Below are 16,284 nucleotides of genomic sequence, written 5' to 3' on the forward strand. Positions count from 1 at the left end.
GTGAAGTGGGGGTGCCAAGCAGTAAAACTGCGTGTCCACTTGGCTGCAACAATTAATATGGAGCTATCTTCAAGGTAGGATTATGGGCAATGGAGCCTCTAGGGAGGGCTGTTTTGCCCATGCGTTAAATCCTCATTTTGTGTGAACTTAATGAAAAGATTGCAATATGTTCTGTCAATGGTTCCTAGAGCATGGAGATGTCTCTTTCTTTTTCCCCTGAGTAAATGTAGTCAGATTTGTGCTGCATTTTATGGAAGGAAATGTAAAGAAAATGTGTGCTTTTTACTTTGTTCAAAAGTCCTGAAGATAGACTTGAAATCATGGAGGGAAATGCAGCTGGTCCAAGGATATAGCATTGACTGGATACACAATCAGTACATTTGGAAACTTTGCTGTGTTTGGGGAAAACCTCTAACATTGTACAATATCAAGGAGAAAAGAATTGAGTTTTTCTATAGCATTTTAAATTAGGCAATTGCTATTTTCAATAGAAGCTTGTTGGTCTGCTCTAAAAAAGTTTTTTATTTATTATTCTAACTAATTTGAATTCACAAATATGACATGCTCCAGTCAGAATAAAGACTGGTTATGCACCGAAATGTTCAGATGCTGTAATACAGTCAAGGGTAAGCTTATCTCATTTTGATCAAAGACTATTTAGGATAGCAAAGAAACGCACAATACTAAGTAACAAAAAGCCCGGAGCAGAATTGAAAGGAACAGAAACCAACAGGTCCCTCACAGTCAGTATACCTGCTAGTAGGTACCCAGCCAGGCTTCAGGCTCCCCTAGCAAACTCTCATACTCTAGGTACATCAATAAGGAGGGCCTCTTGGAGCTGAAATGATACTCGGACATCTCTTCGAAGCCAAGGGTCACCCAGAGATATCCACAAGGTCAGTTCTGCCCTTCACACAGCTTCAATCTGGGGCTCACATAGAAAAAAGCTTGTTTTCCTACAGAGTTGCTGAAAAGCACATCACCTTGGAATTTCTGAGACTGTAAAATATTCAGGGTCCCAGCAACAACTCACAGAGGCTCATCACAATTTAGCACCAGTGACTCAACTACTTAATCCCTGAACTCTGTCCTTACCTGGAACCCAGGCCTCAGAAATTTTGGAATCGAAGCAGGACTTGATTCAGCAGGCCAGCATTTGTTTTTAACAGCATCAAGTTATTTGGATGGAAGGGGATCGTAGAGACAATTTAGTCAGATCCCTTCACTTTAAAGAAAACTAAGACTCCCAAAATTGGCATCACTTGACACAGTTGGTTAGTGGCCCAGCCACAGGTGAACTGTCATTTCAAGGGAAAGGAAATAACATTTGTTAAGCTAAGTGTAAGGTAACACACGTTATCTTATTTAATCCTCACAGATTCCTACAAGGTACTCATCTTTACCATCCCCATTCATAGAGTAAAGTAAGTGAGAATTAGCAAACTGACTAACTTGCCCCAAATCATATACTTTTAGGGTAATTTGCTACAGATCCATTCACCAGATGGCCAATTTATAAATGATGAATTGAAGACTGGCCAATTAGCTGAATTTATCAAGAGCTTGTTGCTTTAAACTATTGCTTTTATAGCAATTAATATTATCCATAGTCAGTAAAGCTTTCAAGATTATTTTTAAAGTTGAATATTTTAATTTTGTTGTCATGGCAACATTTTTTAGGAACTTGAATTCACTCCATATTGGTGACTAGTATATGCCAAATTTGAGGTCCTAATCACATGGTCTGTTATAAAACCCCTTCTGGGTGTTCCTACTTCTTTTCTTCTGCTTATAAGAAATGGTATAGACTTTCATCTCAAATATTCCTACAAACTAACAAAGAGACAGAAGGCATAACCTTTCTGCATTTTATAAGATTTTTAGCAAATTGAGTTACACAGGATAGTTTAACAGCACTAAATTATATCTTAAAATTTTAGTTTAGTATTTAGTCTTAATTTTAAGTTTTTAAAATTTTATTTTGCCCTAGCCATAAGCCCTGCAGCTATGCAGCACATTCTCAGGTCCATATCCGCTGTCATTTCCTGTATGTTTCACATTTCAGATACTTTTTAAATGTTTGGGATATTAAGGCATCTATTCCATTTGCTTTATCAAAAATATGAGCCAAAAAAGTAGAAAAGGGAATAGGCCCAGACAGAAACTTACCTTGCCCTCCTGATTTATCAAAGGTCTTGATTTGAAGACAAGCACAACAGTGTGACTTGAAATACAGTCATTATAATTCCAAAAGTCTGAGATCAATACTCTGAGGAAACCTGAAGCCCACACCAAATTTTAGTCAGTGCCTATCAACTAGTTAACATAAAACTGCTGCAGCAAAAATGAAATCTAAGAAGAGTTTAACACTAAAACTTTAAAATATCCCCAGAGTTGCTGCAATCACCTTACACAACAGGATTTGCCATAAACTTCAGGAAAGCTTAATGGAAGGAAAGCTTTGTTGAATTAGTGATTTGGCAAACTGATCATTTCATGAACTGCTCAATAGGGGAAGAGGATTTTGATGGACTGACTTTCAGAGAGGTTATTGTTGGAGAAATAACAACTCAAGGAATGGGTGCTTAGAAAGTTATTTTTTTGGTTAATTGACCTGCTTCTGATCACTAGAATATAAGCCGTGGAAACCTTTCTGCTGACTTCAAGACTCAAATTCTAGCCTCTTTACATACTCTTTCCAATTAATCACATAACCATTGGCAAAAAAGTAGAAAGATTTTTGAAGTTCTCAAAAGCCAGAGAAGAGAAATGTGGACTGAAAGTTTTAGACCACTGAAGTTCCCTTTTAAAATGTATTAAAATAAGTATAGTGAATAAAATCTCATACTTGAGTTCAATGCAAATCATGTACAATTCATTCCAACAGAAGAGTGAGATCCAGTGATTTTGACTAGTGAGAAAGAGCTCCCCTTGATACCAAGAACTTTAATTTGAGCAAGACTCGAACATTTATATTCATATCATGTGGATCTGTCTGGCCAAAGTTAATTTGAGCATGTCACTTTATTCCCTGCACAGAATATCTAAAGCTTTAAGGCAGATTCAGGGAGACTTTTTTTTTTTCTTGAAACACAAACACTTACACAACGCTCTCATTAACTGCAACTTTCACATCTCCACTGAAGTGAAAACAGGACCTAAAGCTCTGTCCTACCTAGTGTATGTCAAATAACACAGATTAGAGAGGGTGTATTTCACAAAGGCATTTTACTCAGGCATTTGAGGGAAAGAGTTGGACAAGTCACAAACCTGCATAGCCATGAAATAAAAATAGCTGCAGTGCTGTTTAAAAGATATCCTAAAATGAAAAAATTTTTAAATATTCAGTAAAGGCAAAATTTTGCCTGTTAGTCATCTGACTTTATCCCAGTTTGTCACCACCATTGAAAAGGTGTGTCTCTGCAACTTTAAAGCCAAAACCATTCCCAAGTCATCTGGAGCCACAAATGGACTTAGAAGTGTGTTCTACGGTAGCAGTGAGAAACAATTATTTGCTAGCATCTTCAGGTTGGAATAGTCTAGCCAATTCTGCCCACAGAAATATAATGTGAGTCATATATCTGTATCATTTGAAAATTTCTAGGAGATACATTTTAAAAAGTGAAAAGCAGGTGAAATTATTTTAAAAATACATTTTCTTTAACCCCAAGTGTATGCAAAATATTAGCATTTCAACATGTAATCAATATAAAGTATTATTGAGATTTCACAATTTTTTGGTAATAAATCTTCAAAACTGATGTCTATTTTATTCTTACCACACAACTCAATTTGGACTAACCACATTTCAAGCACTCCAAGGCCACATGTGGCTGGAAGTTACTACACTGGATGGCACGGGTCTTATTTAAACCACAGTCAAAGATTTCTGACCCACAGTCTTATTTGAAAAGGGAAGATACTTGAAGGTATTGAAATTGGGTGGTTCTGTCCAGATTGGACCCGCCTGTGATTTATCACCAATTTTAAACATTAGACATGTTGAGAATACAGACCAAAAGAGCACAATTACAAGAGCTCCTTTGCCAACAAAGGTCCGTCTAGTCAAAGCTATGGTTTTTCCCATAGTCATATATGGATGTGAAAGTTGGACTATACAGAAAGATGAGTGCTGAAGAATTGATGTTTTTCAGCTGTGGTATTGGAGAAGACTCTTGAGAGCCCCTTGGACTGCAAGGAGATCAAATCAGTCAATCCTAAAGGAAATCAATCCTGAATATTCATTGGAAGGACTGATGCTGAAGCTGAAACTCCAATCCTTTGGCCACCTGATATGAAGAACTAACTCATTGGAAAAGACCCTGATGCTGGGAAGGACTGAAGGAAGGAGGAGAAGGAGATGACAGAGGATGAGATGAGTGGATGGCGTCAACAACTCGATGGACATGAGTTTGAGTAAGCTTTGGGAGTTTATGGACAGGGAAGCCTGGCGTGCTGCAGTCCATGGGGTCACAAAAAGTCAGACACAACTGAGCACCTGAACTGAACTGACAAGAACTCCAAATTCTGGGAGGACAGCTAGAGTAATGCACTCTGTGATGCACATCCCAGAGAACACGCAATTAATATTTCCAATCTATAAAATGTTTGGGCTGTTCCTTAATTTTTTTAAGTATTTTCAACTTTACATCTAGAGTCAGATGGATAAGAAATACAGGAACGCCCTTCCCTTCTCTGCAACCCCGTCCAGTCTCTACTACATTTCCCTCCATTGGATTATCAAGAGCAGCCATTATATATATATATTTTTTATATATATATAAATAATATATATATATATTTTTATATATATATAAATAGTATACATATATATAAATAATATATATATATATACATATATATTTTTTTTTTTGGCTGCACTGGGTCTTCACTGTGGCATGCAAACTCTTAGCTGTGGCACGTAGGATCCAGTTCCCTGACCAGGGATCAAACCTGGGCCCCTCACATTGGGAGTGCAGAGTCTTAGCCACTGGACCACCAGGGAAGTCCCAAGAGCAGCCATTCTTAAGTGTAGTTTTCCCTTTATTTTGACACACAAGGTAAAAGTGCCTCTACTCTGAGCCTTTGAGACGGGGTGCTCCATCTCCTTATAATGCCGTTTGAATAGTGCAGCCTACATCCCTACACCTCCAATACCTGGCAGACCCCTGACTACTGTCCAGGGTCAACTTTGCTTTCATTTACTCTTAAAATCTCTAGGCCACCCCAAAGGCCATCCAAGACTACCCCCAAAACCAAGACCCAATGTTCTTTCTCCCTGTTCCCATAGCAAACACTGAGGGCTCCCGTGTCACAGTATTTCCATTGTGGTCCCTACCCATAGTATCTTCACATCTGTTGACTGTCCCTATCATGTCCTCAACTAGACAGTGAGCTCCTAGAAAGTATCTCATTCACCTTTGTATTTGCAGTGCCTAATACACAACATGTACTCAATAAAGGCTCATAAAGATGAAATGCTAAACAGTACAGAGAAAGTATCATAAAGGTCATGCATTCAAAAAATAAATTATTTAATAAAAGTATATGTCTAACATATTTTATAGCAAAAAGGAAGCCAAACTTTAAGAAATAGTTATCTTCCATTGTGCTAGATGTTGAAGTTACAGAGAGAAATGAAACTCCAGACTCTCAGAGGTGGCATTTAAGCAGCGGTTAAGATGAGTGTTTCTCACAAGAATGTTGAGTACCAACCACCTGGGGAAGTTGTTTTAAAACAAGCAGACTCTGATTGAGGAGGTCGGGGTATGGCTTGAGATTTTGCAGCTCTAATAGATTCTGCTGGATCACACTTTAAGTAGGGAAGGACTATGGCCTAGCAGTGAGCAGAGCTGAAGCTCAGCTCTGACTCTTGCTGAGTGGGAAGGAGTCATTCCTCTTAATACTGCCAGACCTGCCTGCTCAATTAGTAAACTGCTTGAGAAAGGACAGTAAATGATTTCTAGGTTATCTAAAAACTCTGCAGTCCACAAGATTTTTTTTTTTTTTTTGTCAGCCTACAGAAGAAGACAGGGACTAGAGCAGTGACTCAGTTGCCTGCTCCTTAGGATCACCTGGAGCTAATTTCAGAATGCTTATACCCAAAACACAGCCCAAACCTATTACCGCAAAATTGCTGCAGGCAGGGCTCAGGCATTTGTATTTTTCAACTCCCAGGACTGAGAGCTACTAAAGAATGTTACTTGCAGTATGTGTTGATTATCAGCTCAACTGATTGGTGTTAATGAGGTCTGAGATAAGCAAAGGATGGGCCCCTGCCAGAAACATTTATTCTTTTCTGTTGGCAGTACTGTGATGCCATTCTTGGTCCAAACGGCCAGATGAAAGTCACTGTGAAATACAATTTCCAACATTAAAACAGCAGCACAAAACATGAGCCATGTTATGTATAACTGTGTACAGAAGAAAAGCTTTGATGATACCTTAAGGAATCCTCATACCCAGCTTTTTGCAGTCACCCTCTTGACTCAGAAGATGAAATGAAAACAGGGATTTTTTTTCCAATGAAAAATAGAAAAACCAACATCCGAGAAACCACTGGACATTTTGCTTTGCAGATGCAGTCATATCCTAAGTCCTTTTTAATTTAGTTTCTAAGTTTGAAATTTTTTATTTGAAAAACCCAAACACTTTTTAACTGTACTTCAGTTTGCAAAAAGGAAAAGATGCTTTGTAATCTTCACCCCATCTCTTTGGGCAAGGTTAAGGAGAGAGGGAAACATTCAAACTTCTAGTCTGTACTTTTAAGTATCCTAGTTTCAAACCTTTCAGTGATTTTACCTCTTTTTTTTTTTTTTTTTTTAAATTTTCTTGCTTGAAGTAAGAAAGAATTAGGTTCTTTTATCATTCAACTCAAGTAATGAATTGCTTTGTAGCAGAGCAGCAGCTTGTCACTAAAATACTGATCTTTCTTTCCCTAGTTCACTTTTGTCAAAATGTGCTACTCATACTTTTCAAAAAAAAACCAAAAAACAAAACAGATTATTTATGTTTAATAAACGTCAACAAATAGCTAAAGAGTACACACAATAACCCAAACATTCTAGGATTTGAGAGGCAAAAAAATATGATGTCTTGTTATTTTTAAAGACCCAACAGCCTGTCTGAGAAGATCAGACTTACATTCTATGAAAAGATAGCTAAAATTATGAACAAAAATAATAAAAGCTAAAACAGTAGCTTTAAAGAGTTCAGAGAAGAGAGATTCCTCACTTCCAGCTGGGACAGGCTAATAGGCTTCAATAGAGGAAGGAAAATTTTAACCTGAACCTTGAAGGATGGGCTGGGATTAGATCATTAGGACAGAAAAGAACTGCTACGACCAAGAACATAGAGAAAGGAAAGCAGAAGACGGGCCCTCCAATAGTAGTAAGACAAGTAAGGAGACTAACGCAGCAAGAGTGTTTGACTTGGGTTAGACGTAACATCTAAACCTAAACATCGTCCAGGTTTAGATCCCAAGGACTGAGGACTATGTTGCTATGCTCAGTTGCTTAGTCCTGTTGGACTCTGCGACCCCATGGACTGGAGCCTGCCAGGCTCCTCTGTCCATGGGATTTCCCAGGCAAGGATACTAGAATGGGTTGCCATTTCCTTCTCCAGGGGACCTTCCTGACCCAGGGATTGAACTGGCGTCTCCTGCATTGCAGGCAGTTTCTTTACCACGGTGCCACCTGGGAAGCCCAAGAACTATGGACAAAGACAAAACACAGGTAAAATGGGCTAGTCCTAGATGTCAACCCACTCCAGTATTCTTGCCTGGAGAATTCCATAGGCACAGGAGCCTGGGCAGGCTACAACCCATGGGGTCTCAAAGAGTCGGACACAACCGAGTGACTAACACTTTCACTTTCACTTTCTCCTGCTCTCCAGGGGTGGGGTAAAGTTGATGAACATTAACTGATGTAAGTATAAGATCTGACAAAGATAAGTTAATACTCTGCCAAAATGGAAGTACCTGAAGGCTAGACAGGATTTTTCACTTCAAATTTTCCTGTAGATGACAGGAAATCGATGAAGGTTTTTGCTTTCTTGCTTGTCTAAGCAACACAATAGAAGTCAAGTTTGCAGCAAAACAAATTTTGAAGTCATACCCATAGCACAGATTGGGTGGTATAGAACTTGAGGTGGAAAGAACCAACCAGGAGAATGATACAGAGAAATCGATCTGAATCATAGCAGCAGAGAGGAAGAAAGAGGGAAGTGTCAGGGAAATTATGGAGGAATAATGAAAAGTAGAATTTAGGGACTGGAGAAGGAAATGGCAACCCACTCCAGTATTCTTGCCTGGAAAATCCCATGGACAGAGGAGCCTGGCGGGCTACAGTCCATGGAGTCACAAAGAGTTGGACATGACTGAGCACAACACAGAATTTAGGGATAGATTAAATCTAAGAGGTACCCTTTGGAGCCCCATACATAAACCTCTGACACTCACTTCACACTGATGCCTGGTTGCTCTGAGTACCTATGAATGCTTCTTCAGGTCTTCAACCTAGATGGAGAAATATACTTAGCCCACATGCAGGACAGGCCAGAAGTACCAGAGAGAATACTCTCAGAAGCGTTCTGAACCAATAAAAACAGGGATTTGAAGGCTAAAGTTTCAGATTTTGAATAACTTACACTATCCCTCAGAATTACCCTCAATGGGATTAAACTTCAGTTTCCCAGTGGCAACACCATTTCTTGTCTTTTTTAAATTCCTTATCTCCTTTCCCTACTCCCCCATCAGCATTTCTTGGTATCACTCCCACATAAACTTGTTGCCTGGGATCCTGGTCTTGGCTGCTTCTGGAAGAACCTAAATTTACAGTTAGAAAGAAGCGCAGAATTGAAAATAAGGCAGAATAATCTCCCCCCCAAAGATGTCCACATCCTGATCTTCGGAATCCGTGAATGTGATAACCTTCTATGACAAAAGAGACTTTGTAAAATGTCATTAAGGTTAATTAAAGACGGTGAGATGGGGGAGATGATCCAGGTGTGCCAATCAAATCACATGGCTCCCAAAAAGCAGAGAACTGTGCCCAACTGAATAGAGGGGGATGTGACCATGGAGGAATAGTCAGAAAGATGCAACATTTCTGGCTTTGAAGATGGAAGAAATGGGTCACGATCCAAGGAATGTTAGTGGCCTTTAGAAACTGAAAAAGGCCAAAGAATGGATTTTCCCCCAGAGTCCTTAGTAAGGAATGCAATCCTGCTGATACCTTGATTTTAGCCCAGTGACACCTCTGTCAGAGTTCTGACCTACAGAACTATAAATATGATAAATTTGTGTTATCTTAAACCATGAAGTTTGTAGTAATTTTTTTATAATAGCAATAGAAAACTAATTCGTTATCCTTAGGTTAAGTTAAGTCGCTCAGTCATATCCAACTCTTTATAACCCCGTGGACTGTAGCCCACCAGGCTCCTCCGTCCATGGGATTCTCCAGGCAAGAATTCTGGAGTGGGAAGTCACAGGTTACAGACCACAAAAACTTGGGGCAGTCATAAAAAGTGAAATGAAATAGAAGACAAAGTTTTCAGGAAATGTTGGTCTAAATGCTCAAAGTGTTGAGTGCTCTGTGTGTGTGTCCTGATTTCATGATATTCTTAGAGATCCACAGAGTCTCTTGTCCGTACACATCATTCTTCAACTAATTATGAGCATGAGAAGGGAAGGATGTTTGATATTTGTTCTGTTTTATTTTTTAGCCAGGGAGTTAATCAGTTAAATCATATGCAATACACAAGAAGATAAAATTTTCAAAGTGTATTGGTTTAGAGGCAACTATGGCAATTGTGAATAACATGCCATTGTCAAACTCGCTCTTTCCGGTCCTCAGTTTCACCTGTGCTATATTTAGAAGGGTTCATTCGGAAAAGATGGCTCTGCAACAAATGCGCTGTATGAGAATATTCTTTGAATCTAAAATTTTTGCGGAGTTGTGGCAACACACATAAGGGCTTGATACAGAATTCTGACACGTTAATTGTAACTTCCAATTGTTGGAAATATATGCTCCTAGACACGTGGTTTATTGGAGCATATGGTTTTTGCTTACAGACCCTGCACCTTTGGTATATTATATTCTGAATGTTTTATTACATTGCAATCCTACAGTCTCATTGAGTTACTCCATCTTTATCAATTCATTTTTTTCCCTATTCTGTCCCTGCAGTCTTTGCAGCCAAACTCAGTCCTCAACCCTCCCCACATAACACGCACAATAGTGACACAACAGAATATTTAAAACTCTATAAGCCCCTGGGGAGCTGGACTTGGCAAGCGGGTTGGGTCTGCTGCCCCTGTACAAAGAGTTCTGGGGAAACACCACACTTCTACCTAACCTTCATGTGGAGCCTACCTATCTTTCCGACTCATCTTCTGCCTGCTTTCTGGTTTATATGCTGGAACTACTGGAGCCAAGTTGTAACAAAACTGGGGCTTCAGCCTTTCAGGGAAGAGCTGTAAACCTCTTACCCCAAGAGTTTGCTTCCACTAGCTTTTCTGACTGGTACAGAACTCTGTGATATACGTACCTGGAAGCTGCTGCTTCTTTAAAACCCTGCCTTCGCTTGACACAGATTCCACAGATTTGGGCTAGCCTCATTCCGTGGCCTTGGATGTTCGTATGCAGTTTCCTCTAAGCTGGGCTGGAGATCCTTTCAGCTGCCCCACCTTGTTTTCCACGGGCTCTGATTCTTAGCAGCCCCTGCTGATCCCTCCCCCGCACCACCATCCCACCTCCCATCCCCAACTCCTGCTCCAAACACATAGCATACCTCAAAGCCACCTTAATGAAATCAAATTATTTTTTTAAAACAAATTATCTGCAGATTGTCATCTAATACAGCCAAATGTTTTCCTTTTATTTGTCCCTTTCTCACAATATACCATTCATAATCAAATCAGCTCTTGCCAAACAAATTTTAAATATCTCATTTTATATGTAAACATTACAAGTTTAAAGCCATTTTATACATTATAGATTCAGTTCAATCTCTAAAGTGGCAGGACAGGACAATAAATGTCGCCATTCTCTCTGGTGGACTGTGGAGTCTGGTGTTGCAGAGAAAGACCTTCTCACAGCACATCCTCTGACTCTGCAGATATGACCCCAGATGCACATCCCTCTGGGGAGGAGGGGGGGGACAAAAAACAACTTCCCCTAAATACCAAGATAATTTGTAGAAAGGCTATATGGTTACAAAAGCATTTTGCCACAGCTTAAGGAAATGAAACAAGGACAAGTGCAAAAGACAGTGAATTTCAAGTAAGAATGGGCTCAAACACTTTAAATCCAAAAATAATCTGTGTACCCTAGAGCTTGGGGACCGTCTGCCTTGGCAGACCACAATCCTGGAGCCATGTGTCCCCAGACAACTAAAGAAGATAATTCAAAAGGATTTACCTGTGGGTACAGGCTTTTAATGCTGACAAATGTGGCTGGTTTGGAAGGCAGGTGCCTTCCGCAGCTTTTATTTGCTGTGGAGTTTTTAACGTATGTAATGCTGTTTTAATTTTGTTTCTAAGGTCCTATTTTCTTAGACTTGGTCCTATGAACTGAGGGTTTGCCAGTCATAGTGCCTTTCAAGAACAACATCCTGAGACATTTTTCTTTAAAATTATCTACTACAACTTTCTCACCGTCTTCTTCCTCTTTGGCTTCCAACAACCTTGCCTCTCACCTTAACCTCTCAATCAACACAACCCACCCAACGTCATCAGTGATCTCTTTGCCAGATTAAGTGGCCTCTCATTCTGGCCATCAGTTCTTTGTGTTTGAAACTCTCAGGCCTTCTTGACACCCTTGTTAGCAGCAATTTTAGAAATATAAAAATGCCCTAATTCTCCTATATTTTCCTGTGGAATACTTCTTGGGTTTGATTATATTTTTTTTGCTTTCATTTTAATAAAGGCTTACCAATTAATCAACTTAAAAACCTCTACTGGAAATTACTGCTCTTTTTGTGACCTAGCTGATAGAATAAGACTGAGTTTTGAATGAAGTTCCATAGAAGCAAACAATCTATACAACTCCTGATCTATTGTATGATTGGGAGTATATATTTTGCAAATATTTAAAGCAGGTTTCGCAGCATTATTGACATGTTGACTAGCAAACGGTGAGAGTAACCACTGATGATACCCATTACACCAGGATTCCAACTACCTTTGAATGTTCTACAAGTTTCAGGAAGGCCAAGAAAGAAGAAATAGGCCAGGGACTTAATAATGCAGTATAAAGACTGATTTCTAACATATATTGATCACAAATGTGTGCCTCATTGCGGCCCAAGATTCACACTTCCCGAAAGGCAAAGTCTAGCCTTAGGCACTGACTACAAAGAGCTATCTATTCCTAGCCAACAATTTACGCAAACCATCATTAAAATTCTAAATATCATTAAATTTGACAGTCATTCAAATGCACACAGAAGAATAAGAGGATCAGCTATGAATGAAAAGGATGTCAATGTTAAATCCTTAATGCTTACATGTATTTCTCCCATTGGAGATGGTGTTCCTAATTGAATACTTTTCTGTATCTTCAGATAAGATTTTGCATCCCAAAGTCATACGTAGTTATAATACTGAGCTTTCTTTTTTCTACAAAAGAGTTTATTTAACCTCTTTAGTTACCAAATTTTAAGGCCATGGTGAATTCTGATTAACCCTGGGAACCAAAGAGTAAACATAAAAACAACTTCTTACTCTTAAGTTCGGGTTTAACAACGTGCTAATAGCCCATAATGAAGATAGCAGCCATCAGTTAATCAACCCATTAAGCTGGGAGCAGAAGTGTCATCTCAAGTACAGTCTACTAATTTACTGACCCTTAATGGGTCAACAAGATCTATAACCCAAAGAATGATCTTTCTGCTTCTGTTAAAGTCACTTTGGAGGCCAATTCACTTCCTTTCATGATTATGATCTCTGACCTGGTTTGGGGAGGGAGTCCACATAAAATCCATTTATGAGAAAGTGTGTGGGTTACTGAGTAATGGAAAGCTAACTGGTGAGTTAAGTGTCTGGGTAGAAGCTCTTTAGGGATGTATCAACTTTTTTTTTCTTCCCCTGAAGTCCATACAACCATGAAAATAGACATGTAGGATCTTCAGTGGGAACTTCTGACTCCAGAAGTTCTGGGTTTCTGAGTTAGTTAAGGCTTGACACCCATTTCCATTCCTATTCTGCTCTGTGACTGAATCTTAGTTTTTGAAATGTCAATGGGTCAAAAAGAACTGAGGAGAGAGTTGGCAAGATGTAGGGCTATGCCTGCCAAATAATAAAGTAAGTTTTGCTTTATTAAAGATGTAGTAGGTTATATAGAAAGTTGCTTTGGTAATAAGCAAAAACAGATATAATTCAGTTGAATCTAATAAGTGAGACAGTTACCTAGTGTTTGCTACTTTAAAGGGGAAGGAGAGAAAAAGAGAAGTATACCTTATTCCAGATGGCCTCTGAGAGTGTATAACCAAAATTATGAAACAAATATTCATTCACTTGAATCCCAATTGTATAGAAAAGATAAAATTGCCACAATAACACAAGTTTTTGTGCCTTTTTTTTAATAGCAGCGTTTTCTTTCTCAGGTGATAAAGCAGTTCAAACTACAAATTACAATGTCCATTAGCAACCTGTTAGCCATGTGATATCTGAGACTCAGACATATGCAAGAGAGGCCACTAAACTTGGTTCTGTTGCCCTGGTCCCCAGCCAAGCCTGTGGCAAGGTTACTTAAATACCACCAACTCTAGTCTTGCTCTGACAGGCCTGGCTGTGATTTCCCCCCAAATAGGACACAGATTAAGACCTATTAACTGAGGTTCCGGAAAGGAGAAGAGGAAAAAAGGGCACACTACTAAATACGCACTAAACATTAAAAAAGAAAAAAGTTTTATGGAAGGAAAAATTGAGATTAATTTAAGAGGCATAGGATTTGTTTTTTCTCTCTACAATGGAAATAAGTCATTTTCATGCCAATGATGCTGGAAGGATTCCTGCAAAGGAAACCATCTTTGCTAGGAAAAGAGAGACTCCCTCTGCTGTGGGTGACATTGCCCTCTATTTCTTCCCCTATTTGTTGCCTTTGTTTTCCTCCCCTGTCATTAGCCAACCGCCTGGTATCACCGTGCCAAGCTCAGCACAAAGGCAGCTAAAAGCCTCTGTAGGAACAACAGTTTTTTCCTACCGGGAAAAAAGCGAACCCCGGGGCCAAAAAGCTGAGGAAAGGTTCAGCCTTTCGGAAAGCTCTCACAGACGTGGGGGGCTTTGGCAAGGTCAGCCTTCGGAGGCGACCCCCGGGGCGCAGGTGCTCAACCTTAGGGCCAGCCTGAGGGACGCAAGGAGGGGAGCAGGACAGGAGGGGAGCAGGAGACAGGGAGCGAGCCCCCGTCGGAGGCCGCTGGACCAGAGGCGGGAAGGCCGGGGCCGGGCTCCGAGCTGCCACCCCGCCCTCCGCACCACGCCCGCCGCGGGGTCACGGCCGGGCCCCTCCTCCCTGGCTGAGGCGCGCTCCGCCCCGGTCCTCCTCGGTCCGGGAGGCAGCGTGGCTGGGCGAGCGCGCCCCGCGAGGGAGGGCCTGACCCCGGGGGCCACGGACCAGAGGAGGGTCTGCACGCGGCTCCGCAGCTCCCTCCCCGCCTCTAGCCATCCCTTCCCGGCGGCGGCTGTGGCCGCTGCGCGGAGGACCCCAGCCGCCGCGTCGCCGAAGTCTCCGCGGAGCCCAGCTGCGCCGGGGGCCGGAGGGGGGGGCTGGGGCGGCGGGGGAGGGGCGGGGGGCGGAGGCCGGGGGGGCGGGGTGGCGGCGGGGGCGGCGCGTGGGGCGGCGGCGTCACTTACCAGGCCGGGGCGCGGGGGCAGCTCGCCGACTCCTGGGGGCCGCGGCGGCTGGGGGCCGGCGGTCGCGCGGCCCAGGCGCTGCCAAATGTAAACAATCCGCCATGATTTCTTTGTTTAGCTAATTGAACCTGCCGCCGTCGCGAGTCCCGGGCGCTCCCTCCTCTCCCCGGCCCCCCTCGCTCGCGCGCGCTTTCGTTTATTTGTCGTCCCCCACCCCGCTCCTCCGTCTTCCCCTCTTGTCTTTGGCCTCAGGAGCGGCTTCTCATGGAAGTCGAGGCAGTGGAGTGGTTGGTGCGGGGAGTGCGGTGGTGGTTTTTAGAAATACAGGTAAAAACATACCCAAATCTCAGGCTGAGGTGCAGTTGCTGAAAGAGGAGGAGGGTGTTTCCCTCCCTCCTTTCCTCCCGCCTTTCCCGCCACCCCCCCCCCCCCCATTTATTAGACTAGCCTCCGTGGAAAGTGCCAGATAAACGGGGTGCAATTTCCAGTCACCTTTCCTTGCCACCTAACTCTCTAGTACCCAAGTTCTCAGGCGGATTTTGGACTCTACCGAAGCACTAGGTTCTTCACTTACTTTGAGAACCCCAACTCTGAGTGATGTCCGGCTGCCTAAGGGCGCGCGGAATAGTCCCCGCCACGCCAGGGCGGAATAAACAGGAAAGCCCGCTCCTCGGGAACGGGTGGTCTGTTGGCGTCAACTCCACACCTTAAGAAAACGCCGGGATTTACACACTCACCCACGCCCGTGCACACACCATCCAAACTAGCGCCAACACAGTGGAAAGGTACAAGGACGGGATGTTTCTGCCTTATATTTGCATAAATTATAGGTACTTTTCCTTCCACAACTCTTTAGGGAGGGGGTAGACGGAGCGTATATACTGAGTTTAAAACTTCAAGGAGATAGGTCCTGGTGGGAAGGAAGGCTTAGCAACCATGTATGTGACCTTCTATGGGTGGAAATGCATTTGAACACCAGCTTTCACTACAGTTAATACAGGCATCTTTTAAGTCCTGTTCTAGGTATGTTTATGATGAGAATCGGGGTAATCCGTGGCAAGAAAATTCTAGGGTTATGGTCTCATTTATTTAGGAAAAAAAGGAATTCGGTGTCACTCCTATTTATAACCACAGTGTTGACTGTATACCAATGATTAAATACTTTAATTCGTAAGGAGGATTGAAAGTCATCTACATCTTGCAGTGAAACGGTGCCCTTAAATTATCAGAATTAATCTCATTAAAAGAAGTTATTGCCTTACCTGCTTAATTCTTGTTGGGAAAGCACTGTTAAATAGAGTAATAGTCATCCTTAAAGTTTGAACCAACCATTTACAGGTCATAGAATATATTGGTTTTAACTGTAGAGGGGCCATCTGCTCTGATCAAGAGAACTGAACTAAGAAATATTTACACTGTAGGCCAGG

General features: G+C 41.6%; 1 long non-coding RNA gene across 1 annotated transcript in view; it reads right to left on the minus strand.

Moving 5' to 3' along the window:
• Nucleotides 1–14,969, minus strand: part of LOC136162905 (uncharacterized) — a 366,150-nt gene extending 351,181 nt beyond the window's left edge. The window contains exon 1 of the long non-coding RNA XR_010662174.1: nucleotides 14,858–14,969. This is a non-coding gene — a long non-coding RNA (uncharacterized lncRNA). The remainder of the gene's footprint in view (nucleotides 1–14,857) is intronic.
• Nucleotides 14,970–16,284: the final 1,315 nt, after the last annotated feature.

The sequence above is a fragment of the Muntiacus reevesi genome, chromosome 3, assembly GCF_963930625.1.
Source record: "Muntiacus reevesi chromosome 3, mMunRee1.1, whole genome shotgun sequence".
NCBI classification, from domain to species: Eukaryota; Metazoa; Chordata; class Mammalia; order Artiodactyla; family Cervidae; genus Muntiacus; species Muntiacus reevesi.